Consider the following 11,800-nt stretch of genomic DNA (forward strand, 5'->3'; position numbering starts at 1 on the left):
ACCTGAAACAACATGAAATGTTGTAAAATGGCATTTGAAAGCATATATAATGTAGTTGAGCACATCTAACTTTACAGAATGAAGATATTGCAAAACCATCCAAATCAAGCTTCTCTCTGCTTGATATGCTTCCACACTGTACATAAGGGCATTCTCTATCATTGGTGAAGAGTTTACATGTGTATTTGCAAGTTTACATTACAATTCATCAAACTCTTGAAACCAAGTCAGTTCTGACCTGAAACAACATGAAATGTTGTAAAATTGCATTTGTGAGCATATGTAATGCAGTTGAGCACATCCAACTTTACAGAATTAAGATATTGCAAAACCATCCAAATCATGCTTCTTTCTGCTTGATATGCTTCCACACTGTACTTATGGGTATTCTCTATCATAGGTGAAGAGTTTACATGTGTATTTGCAAGTTTACATTACAATTTATCAAACTCTTGAAACCAAGTTAGTTCTGACCTAAAACAACATGAAATGTTGTAAAATTGCATTTGTAAGCATATGTTATGCAGTTGAGCACATCTAACTTTACAGAATGAAGATATTGCAAAACCATCCAAATCAAGCTTCTCTCTGCTTGATATGCTTCCACAGTGTACATAAGGGCATTCTCTATCATAGGTGAAGAGTTTACATGTGTATTTGCAAGAATACATTACAATTCATCAAACTCTTGAAACCAAGTCAGTTCTGACCTGAAACAACATGAAATGTTGTAAAATTGCATTTGTAAGCATATGTAATGCAGTTGAGCACATCTATCTTTACAGAATGAAGATATTGCAAAACCATCTAAATCAAGCTTCTCTCAGTTTGATATGCTTCCACACTGTACTTAAGGGCATTCTCTGTATAAGGTGAAGAGATTACATGTGTATTTGCAAGTTTACATTACAATTCATCAAACTCTTGAAACCAAGTCAGTTCTGACCTAAAACAACATGAAATGTTGTAAAATTGTATTTGTTAAGCATATGTAATGCAATTGAGCACATGAAACTTTACAGAATGAACATATAGCAATACCATCCAAATCAAGCATCAATCAGTCTAATCTGCTCCCACACTATACTTAAGGGCATTTTCTGTCTTAGGTTACTTGTGAATTTGCAAGAAAAGAATATAATGTATCAAACTCTGAAAACAAGTCAGTTCTGACCTGAAACAACAAGAAATGTTGTAAAATTGCATTTGTAAACTAATGTAATGCAAATTAGCACATCTAATTTTACAGTATGAAGATTTTGCAAAAAGATTCAAAACAAGTCAGATCTGACCTGCAATCACATGAAATGATGTAAAAAATTATTTGTAAGTGTATGTAATGCAATTGAGCACATCTAACTTTACAGAATGAAGATATGGCAAAACCATCTAAATCAAGCTTCTCTCAGTTTGATATGCTTCCACACTGTACTTAAGGGCATTCTCTGTATAAGGTGAAGAGTTTACATGTGTATTTGCAAGTTTACATTACAATTCATCAAACTCTTGAAACCAAGTCAGTTCTGACCTAAAACAACATGAAATGTTGTAAAATTGCATATGTAAGCATATGTAATGCAGTTGAGCACATCTATCTTTACAGAATGAAGATATTGCAAAACCATTTAAATCAAGCTTCTCTCAGTTTGATATGCTTCCACACTGTACTTAAGGGCATTCTCTGTATAAGGTGAAGAGTTTACATGTGTATTTGCAAGTTTACATTACAATTCATCAAACTCTTGAAACCAAGTCAGTTCTGACCTAAAACAACATGAAATGTTGTAAAATTGCATTTGTAAGCATATGTAATGCAGTTGAGCACATATATCTTTACAGAATAAAGATATTGCAAAACCATCTAAATCAAGCTTCTCTCAGTTTGATATGCTTCCACACTATACTTAAGGGCACTCTCTGTATAAGGTGAAGAGATTACATGTGTATTTGCAAGTTTACATTACAATTCATCAAACTCTTGAAACCAAGTCAGTTCTGACCTAAAACAACATGAAATGTTGTAAAATTGCATTTGAAAGCATATATAATGTAGTTGAGCACATCTAACTTTACAGAATGAAGATATTGCAAAACCATCCAAATCAAGCTTCTCTCTGCTTGATATGCTTCCACACTGTACATAAGGGCATTTTCTATCATAGGTGAAGAGTTTACATGTGTATTTGCAAGTTTACATTACAATTTATCAAACTCTTTAAACCAAGTCAGTTCTGACCTGAAACAACATGAAATGTTGTAAAATTGCATTTGTGAGCATATGTAATGCAGTTGAGCACATCCAACTTTACAGAATTAAGATATTGCAAAACCATCCAAATCAAGCTTCTCTCTGCTTGATATGCTTCCACACTGTACATAAGGGCATTCTCTATCATAGGTGAAGAGTTTACATGTGTATTTGCAAGTTTACATTACAATTCATCAAACTCTTGAAACCAAGTCAGTTCTGACCTGAAACAACATGAAATGTTGTAAAATGGCATTTGAAAGCATATATAATGTAGTTGAGCACATCTAACTTTACAGTATGAAGATTTTGCATAAACATTCAAAACAAGTCAGATCTGACCTGAAATCACATGAAATGATGTAAAAAATAATTTGTAAGTGTATGTAATGCAATTGAGCACATCTAACTTTACAGAATGAAGATATGGCAAAACCATTCAAATCAAGCTTCTCTCATCTTGATATGCTCCCACATTGTACTTAAGAGCATTCTCAGTAATAAATCTTACATGAGTATTTGTAAGAGAACATTTGTATTCATCAAACTCTTGAATGCGAGTCAGTTCTGACCTGATACAGAAGGAATTGTAGTAAAATTGCATTTGTAAGCATATGAAATGCAATTGAGCACATCTAACTTTCAAAATAAAGATCATGCAAGAACATCCATATCAGGCTTCTATCAGCGTTAAATGCTCCCACAACATAATTAAGGGAGTTCTATGACACATGTGAAGAGCTTATATGAGTATTTGTTAGAAAACATTACTATTCATCAAAATCTTGAATCCGAGTCACTTCTAACCTAAAACAACATGAAATGTAGTAAAATTGTATTTGTTAAGCATATGTAATGCAATTGAGCACATCAAACTTTACAGAATGAACATATAGCAAAACCATCCAAATCAAGCATCAATCAGTCTAATCTGCTCCCACACTATACTTAAGGGCATTCTCTATCATAGGTGATAGTTTACATGTGTATTTGCAAGTTTACATTACAATTTATCAAACTCTTGAAACCAAGTTAGTTCTGACCTAAAACAACATGAAATGTTGTAAAATTGCATTTGTAAGCATATGTTATGCAGTTGAGCACATCTAACTTTACAGAATGAAGATATTGCAAAACCATCCAAATCAAGCTTCTCTCTGCTTGATATGCTTCCACAGTGTACATAAGGGCATTCTCTATCATAGGTGAAGAGTTTACATGTGTATTTGCAAGAATACATTACAATTCATCAAACTCTTGAAACCAAGTCAGTTCTGACCTGAAACAACATGAAATGTTGTAAAATTGCATTTGTAAGCATATGTAATGCAGTTGAGCACATCTATCTTTACAGAATGAAGATATTGCAAAACCATCTAAATCAAGCTTCTCTCAGTTTGATATGCTTCCACACTGTACTTAAGGGCATTCTCTGTATAAGGTGAAGAGATTACATGTGTATTTGCAAGTTTACATTACAATTCATCAAACTCTTGAAACCAAGTCAGTTCTGACCTAAAACAACATGAAATGTTGTAAAATTGTATTTGTTAAGCATATGTAATGCAATTGAGCACATGAAACTTTACAGAATGAACATATAGCAATACCATCCAAATCAAGCATCAATCAGTCTAATCTGCTCCCACACTATACTTAAGGGCATTTTCTGTCTTAGGTTACTTGTGAATTTGCAAGAAAAGAATATAATGTATCAAACTCTGAAAACAAGTCAGTTCTGACCTGAAACAACAAGAAATGTTGTAAAATTGCATTTGTAAACTAATGTAATGCAAATTAGCACATCTAATTTTACAGTATGAAGATTTTGCAAAAAGATTCAAAACAAGTCAGATCTGACCTGCAATCACATGAAATGATGTAAAAAATTATTTGTAAGTGTATGTAATGCAATTGAGCACATCTAACTTTACAGAATGAAGATATGGCAAAACCATCTAAATCAAGCTTCTCTCAGTTTGATATGCTTCCACACTGTACTTAAGGGCACTCTCTGTATAAGGTGAAGAGATTACATGTGTATTTGCAAGTTTACATTACAATTCATCAAACTCTTGAAACCAAGTCAGTTCTGACCTAAAACAACATGAAATGTTGTAAAATTGCATTTGAAAGCATATATAATGCAGTTGAGCACATCTAACTTTACAGAATGAAGATATTGCAAAACCATCCAAATCAAGCTTCTCTCTGCTTGATATGCTTCCACACTGTACATAAGGGCATTTTCTATCATAGGTGAAGAGTTTACATGTGTATTTGCAAGTTTACATTACAATTTATCAAACTCTTGAAACCAAGTCAGTTCTGACCTGAAACAACATGAAATGTTGTAAAATTGCATTTGTGAGCATATGTAATGCAGTTGAGCACATCCAACTTTACAGAATTAAGATATTGCAAAACCATCCAAATCAAGCTTCTCTCTGCTTGATATGCTTCCACACTGTACATAAGGGCATTCTCTATCATAGGTGAAGAGTTTACATGTGTATTTGCAAGTTTACATTACAATTCATCAAACTCTTGAAACCAAGTCAGTTCTGACCTGAAACAACATGAAATGTTGTAAAATGGCATTTGAAAGCATATATAATGTAGTTGAGCACATCTAACTTTACAGAATGAAGATATTGCAAAACCATCCAAATCAAGCTTCTCTCTGCTTGATATGCTTCCACACTGTACATAAGGGCATTCTCTATCATTGGTGAAGAGTTTACATGTGTATTTGCAAGTTTACATTACAATTCATCAAACTCTTGAAACCAAGTCAGTTCTGACCTGAAACAACATGAAATGTTGTAAAATGGCATTTGAAAGCATATATAATGTAGTTGAGCACATCTAACTTTACAGTATGAAGATTTTGCATAAACATTCAAAACAAGTCAGATCTGACCTGAAATCACATGAAATGATGTAAAAAATAATTTGTAAGTGTATGTAATGCAATTGAGCACATCTAACTTTACAGAATGAAGATATGGCAAAACCATTCAAATCAAGCTTCTCTCATCTTGATATGCTCCCACATTGTACTTAAGAGCATTCTCAGTAATAAATCTTACATGAGTATTTGTAAGAGAACATTTGTATTCATCAAACTCTTGAATGCGAGTCAGTTCTGACCTGATACAGAAGGAATTGTAGTAAAATTGCATTTGTAAGCATATGAAATGCAATTGAGCACATCTAACTTTCAAAATAAAGATCATGCAAGAACATCCATATCAGGCTTCTATCAGCGTTAAATGCTCCCACAACATAATTAAGGGAGTTCTATGACACATGTGAAGAGCTTATATGAGTATTTGTTAGAAAACATTACTATTCATCAAAATCTTGAATCCGAGTCACTTCTAACCTAAAACAACATGAAATGTAGTAAAATTGTATTTGTTAAGCATATGTAATGCAATTGAGCACATCAAACTTTACAGAATGAACATATAGCAAAACCATCCAAATCAAGCATCAATCAGTCTAATCTGCTCCCACACTATACTTAAGGGCATTCTCTATCATAGGTGATAGTTTACATGTGTATTTGCAAGTTTACATTACAATTTATCAAACTCTTGAAACCAAGTTAGTTCTGACCTAAAACAACATGAAATGTTGTAAAATTGCATTTGTAAGCATATGTTATGCAGTTGAGCACATCTAACTTTACAGAATGAAGATATTGCAAAACCATCCAAATCAAGCTTCTCTCTGCTTGATATGCTTCCACAGTGTACATAAGGGCATTCTCTATCATAGGTGAAGAGTTTACATGTGTATTTGCAAGAATACATTACAATTCATCAAACTCTTGAAACCAAGTCAGTTCTGACCTGAAACAACATGAAATGTTGTAAAATTGCATTTGTAAGCATATGTAATGCAGTTGAGCACATCTATCTTTACAGAATGAAGATATTGCAAAACCATCTAAATCAAGCTTCTCTCAGTTTGATATGCTTCCACACTGTACTTAAGGGCATTCTCTGTATAAGGTGAAGAGATTACATGTGTATTTGCAAGTTTACATTACAATTCATCAAACTCTTGAAACCAAGTCAGTTCTGACCTAAAACAACATGAAATGTTGTAAAATTGTATTTGTTAAGCATATGTAATGCAATTGAGCACATGAAACTTTACAGAATGAACATATAGCAATACCATCCAAATCAAGCATCAATCAGTCTAATCTGCTCCCACACTATACTTAAGGGCATTTTCTGTCTTAGGTTACTTGTGAATTTGCAAGAAAAGAATATAATGTATCAAACTCTGAAAACAAGTCAGTTCTGACCTGAAACAACAAGAAATGTTGTAAAATTGCATTTGTAAACTAATGTAATGCAAATTAGCACATCTAATTTTACAGTATGAAGATTTTGCAAAAAGATTCAAAACAAGTCAGATCTGACCTGCAATCACATGAAATGATGTAAAAAATTATTTGTAAGTGTATGTAATGCAATTGAGCACATCTAACTTTACAGAATGAAGATATTGCAAAACCATCCAAATCAAGCTTCTCTCTGCTTGATATGCTTCCACACTGTACATAAGGGCATTCTCTATCATAGGTGAAGAGTTTACATGTGTATTTGCAAGTTTACATTACAATTTATCAAACTCTTGAAACCAAGTCAGTTCTGACCTGAAACAACATGAAATGTTGTAAAATTGCATTTGTGAGCATATGTAATGCAGTTGAGCACATCCAACTTTACAGAATTAAGATATTGCAAAACCATCCAAATCAAGCTTCTCTCTGCTTGATATGCTTCCACACTGTACATAAGGGCATTCTCTATCATAGGTGAAGAGTTTACATGTGTATTTGCAAGTTTACATTACAATTCATCAAACTCTTGAAACCAAGTCAGTTCTGACCTGAAACAACATGAAATGTTGTAAAATTGCATTTGTGAGCATATGTAATGCAGTTGAGCACATCCAACTTTACAGAATTAAGATATTGCAAAACCATCCAAATCATGCTTCTTTCTGCTTGATATGCTTCCACACTGTACTTATGGGTATTCTCTATCATAGGTGAAGAGTTTACATGTGTATTTGCAAGTTTACATTACAATTTATCAAACTCTTGAAACCAAGTTAGTTCTGACCTAAAACAACATGAAATGTTGTAAAATTGCATTTGTAAGCATATGTTATGCAGTTGAGCACATCTAACTTTACAGAATGAAGATATTGCAAAACCATCCAAATCAAGCTTCTCTCTGCTTGATATGCTTCCACAGTGTACATAAGGGCATTCTCTATCATAGGTGAAGAGTTTACATGTGTATTTGCAAGAATACATTACAATTCATCAAACTCTTGAAACCAAGTCAGTTCTGACCTGAAACAACATGAAATGTTGTAAAATTGCATTTGTAAGCATATGTAATGCAGTTGAGCACATCTATCTTTACAGAATGAAGATATTGCAAAACCATCTAAATCAAGCTTCTCTCAGTTTGATATGCTTCCACACTGTACTTAAGGGCATTCTCTGTATAAGGTGAAGAGATTACATGTGTATTTGCAAGTTTACATTACAATTCATCAAACTCTTGAAACCAAGTCAGTTCTGACCTAAAACAACATGAAATGTTGTAAAATTGTATTTGTTAAGCATATGTAATGCAATTGAGCACATGAAACTTTACAGAATGAACATATAGCAATACCATCCAAATCAAGCATCAATCAGTCTAATCTGCTCCCACACTATACTTAAGGGCATTTTCTGTCTTAGGTTACTTGTGAATTTGCAAGAAAAGAATATAATGTATCAAACTCTGAAAACAAGTCAGTTCTGACCTGAAACAACAAGAAATGTTGTAAAATTGCATTTGTAAACTAATGTAATGCAAATTAGCACATCTAATTTTACAGTATGAAGATTTTGCAAAAAGATTCAAAACAAGTCAGATCTGACCTGCAATCACATGAAATGATGTAAAAAATTATTTGTAAGTGTATGTAATGCAATTGAGCACATCTAACTTTACAGAATGAAGATATGGCAACACCATCTAAATCAAGCTTCTCTCAGTTTGATATGCTTCCACACTGTACTTAAGGGCATTCTCTGTATAAGGTGAAGAGTTTACATGTGTATTTGCAAGTTTACATTACAATTTATCAAACTCTTGAAACCAAGTCAGTTCTGACCTGAAACAACATGAAATGTTGTAAAATTGCATTTGTGAGCATATGTAATGCAGTTGAGCACATCCAACTTTACAGAATTAAGATATTGCAAAACCATCCAAATCAAGCTTCTCTCTGCTTGATATGCTTCCACACTGTACATAAGGGCATTCTCTATCATAGGTGAAGAGTTTACATGTGTATTTGCAAGTTTACATTACAATTCATCAAACTCTTGAAACCAAGTCAGTTCTGACCTGAAACAACATGAAATGTTGTAAAATTGCATTTGTGAGCATATGTAATGCAGTTGAGCACATCCAACTTTACAGAATTAAGATATTGCAAAACCATCCAAATCATGCTTCTTTCTGCTTGATATGCTTCCACACTGTACTTATGGGTATTCTCTATCATAGGTGAAGAGTTTACATGTGTATTTGCAAGTTTACATTACATTTCATCAAACTCTTGAAACCAAGTCAGTTCTGACCTGAAACAACATGAAATGTTGTTAAATTGACTTTGTAAGCATATGTAATGCAGTTGAGCACATCTAACTTTACAGAATGAAGATATTGCAAAACCATCCAAATCAAGCTTCTTTCTGCTTGATATGCTTCCACACTGTACTTAAGGGCATTCTCTGTATAAGGTGAAGAGATTAAATGTGTATTTGCAAGTTTACATTACAATTCATCAAACTCTTGAAACCAAGTCAGTTCTGACCTAAAACAACATGAAATGTTGTAAAATTGCATTTGAAAGCATATGTTATGCAGTTGAGCACATCTAACTTTACAGAATGAAGATATTGCAAAACCATCCAAATCAAGCTTCTCTCTGCTTGATATGCTTCCACACTGTACATAAGGGCATTCTCTATCATAGGTGAAGAGTTTACATGTGTATTTGCAAGTTTACATTACAATTTATCAAACTCTTGAAATCAAGTTAGTTCTGACCTAAAACAACATGAAATGTTGTAAAATTGCATTTGTGAGCATATGTTATGCAGTTGAGCACATCTAACTTTACAGAATGAAGATATTGCAAAACCATCCAAGTCAAGCTTCTTTCTGCTTGATATGCTTCCACACTGTACTTAAGGGCATTCTCTATCATAGGTGAAGAGTTTACATGTGTATTTGCAAGTTTACATTACAATTTATCAAACTCTTGAAACCAAGTCAGATCGGACCTGAAACAACATGAAATGTTGTAAAATTGCATTTGTGAGCATATGTAATGCAATTGAGCACATCCAACTTTACTGAATTAAGATATTGCAAAACCATCCAAATCATGCTTCTTTCTGCTTGATATGCTTCGAACTGTACTTATGGGTATTCTCTATCATAGGTGAAGAGTTTACATGTGTATTTGCAAGTTTACATTACAATTTATCAAACTCTTGAAACCAAGTCAGTTCTGACCTGAAACAACATGAAATGTTGTAAAATTGCATTTGTTAGCATATGTAATGCAGTTGAGCACATCCAACTTTACAGAATGAAGATATTGCAAAACCATCCAAATCAAGCTACTCTCTGCTTGATATGCTTCCACACTGTACATAAGGGCATTCTCTATCATTGGTGAAGAGTTTACATGTGTATTTGCAAGTTTACATTACAATTCATCAAACTCTTGAAACCAAGTCAGTTCTGACCTGAAACAACATGAAATGTTGTAAAATTGCATTTGTGAGCATATGTAATGCAGTTGAGCACATCCAACTTTACAGAATTAAAATATTGCAAAACCATCCAAATCATGCTTCTTTCTGCTTGATATGCTTCCACACTGTACTTATGGGTATTCTCTATCATAGGTGAAGAGTTTACATGTGTATTTGCAAGTTTACATTACATTTCATCAAACTCTTGAAACCAAGTCAGTTCTGACCTGAAACAACATGAAATGTTGTTAAATTGACTTTGTAAGCATATGTAATGCAGTTGAGCACATCTAACTTTACAGAATGAAGATATTGCAAAACCATCCAAATCAAGCTTCTTTCTGCTTGATATGCTTCCACACTGTACATAAGGGCATTCTCTATCATAGGTGAAGAGTTTACATGTGTATTTGCAAGTTTACATTACAATTTATCAAACTCTTGAAACCAAGTTAGTTCTGACCTAAAACAACATGAAATGTTGTAAAATTGCATTTGTAAGCATATGTTATGCAGTTGAGCACATCTAACTTTACAGAATGAAGATATTGCAAAACCATCCAAGTCAAGCTTCTTTCTGCTTGATATGCTTCCACACTGTACTTAAGGGCATTCTCTATCATAGGTGAAGAGTTTACATGTGTATTTGCAAGTTTACATTACAATTTATCAAACTCTTGAAACCAAGTCAGTTCTGACCTGAAACAACATGAAATGTTGTAAAATTGCATTTGTAAGCATATGTAATGCAGTTGAGCACATCCAACTTTACAGAATGAAGATATTGCAAAACCATCCAAATCAAGCTTATTTCTGCTTGATATGCTTCCACACTGTACTTAAGGGCATTCTCTGTATAAGGTGAAGAGATTAAATGTGTATTTGCAAGTTTACATTACAATTCATCAAACTCTTGAAACCAAGTCAGTTCTGACCTGAAACAACATGAAATGTTGTAAAATTGCATTTGTTAGCATATGTAATGCAGTTGAGCACATCCAACTTTACAGAATGAAGATATTGCAAAACCATCCAAATCAAGCTACTCTCTGCTTGATATGCTTCCACACTGTACATAAGGGCATTCTCTATCATAGGTGAAGAGTTTACATGTGTATTTGCAAGTTTACATTACAATTTAACAAACTCTTGAAACCAAGTCAGTTCTGACCTGAAACAACATGAAATGTTGAAAAATTGCATTTGTGAGCATATGTAATGCAGTTGAGCACATCCAACTTTACAGAATGAAGATATTGCAAAACCATCCAAATCAAGCTTCTCTCTGCTTGATATGCTTCCATACTGTACTTAAGGGCATTCTCTGTATAAGGTGAAGAGATTACATGTGTATTTGCAAGTTTACATTACAATTCATCAAACTCTTGAAACCAAGTCAGTTCTGACCTGAAACAACATGAAATGTTGTAAAATTGCATTTGTGAGCATATGTAATGCAGTTGAGCACATCCAACTTTACAGAATGAAGATATTGCAAAACCATCCAAATCAAGCTTCTCTCTGCTTGATATGCTTCCACACTGTACTTAAGGGCATTCTCTGTATAAGGTGAAGAGATTACATGTGTATTTGCAAGTTTACATTACAATTCATCAAACTCTTGAAACCAAGTCAGTTCTGACCTAAAACAACATGAAATGTTGTAAAATTGACTTTGTAAGCATATG

This window comes from Amia ocellicauda, unplaced genomic scaffold (assembly GCF_036373705.1).
Source record: "Amia ocellicauda isolate fAmiCal2 unplaced genomic scaffold, fAmiCal2.hap1 HAP1_SCAFFOLD_57, whole genome shotgun sequence".
Classification (NCBI taxonomy): domain Eukaryota; kingdom Metazoa; phylum Chordata; class Actinopteri; order Amiiformes; family Amiidae; genus Amia; species Amia ocellicauda.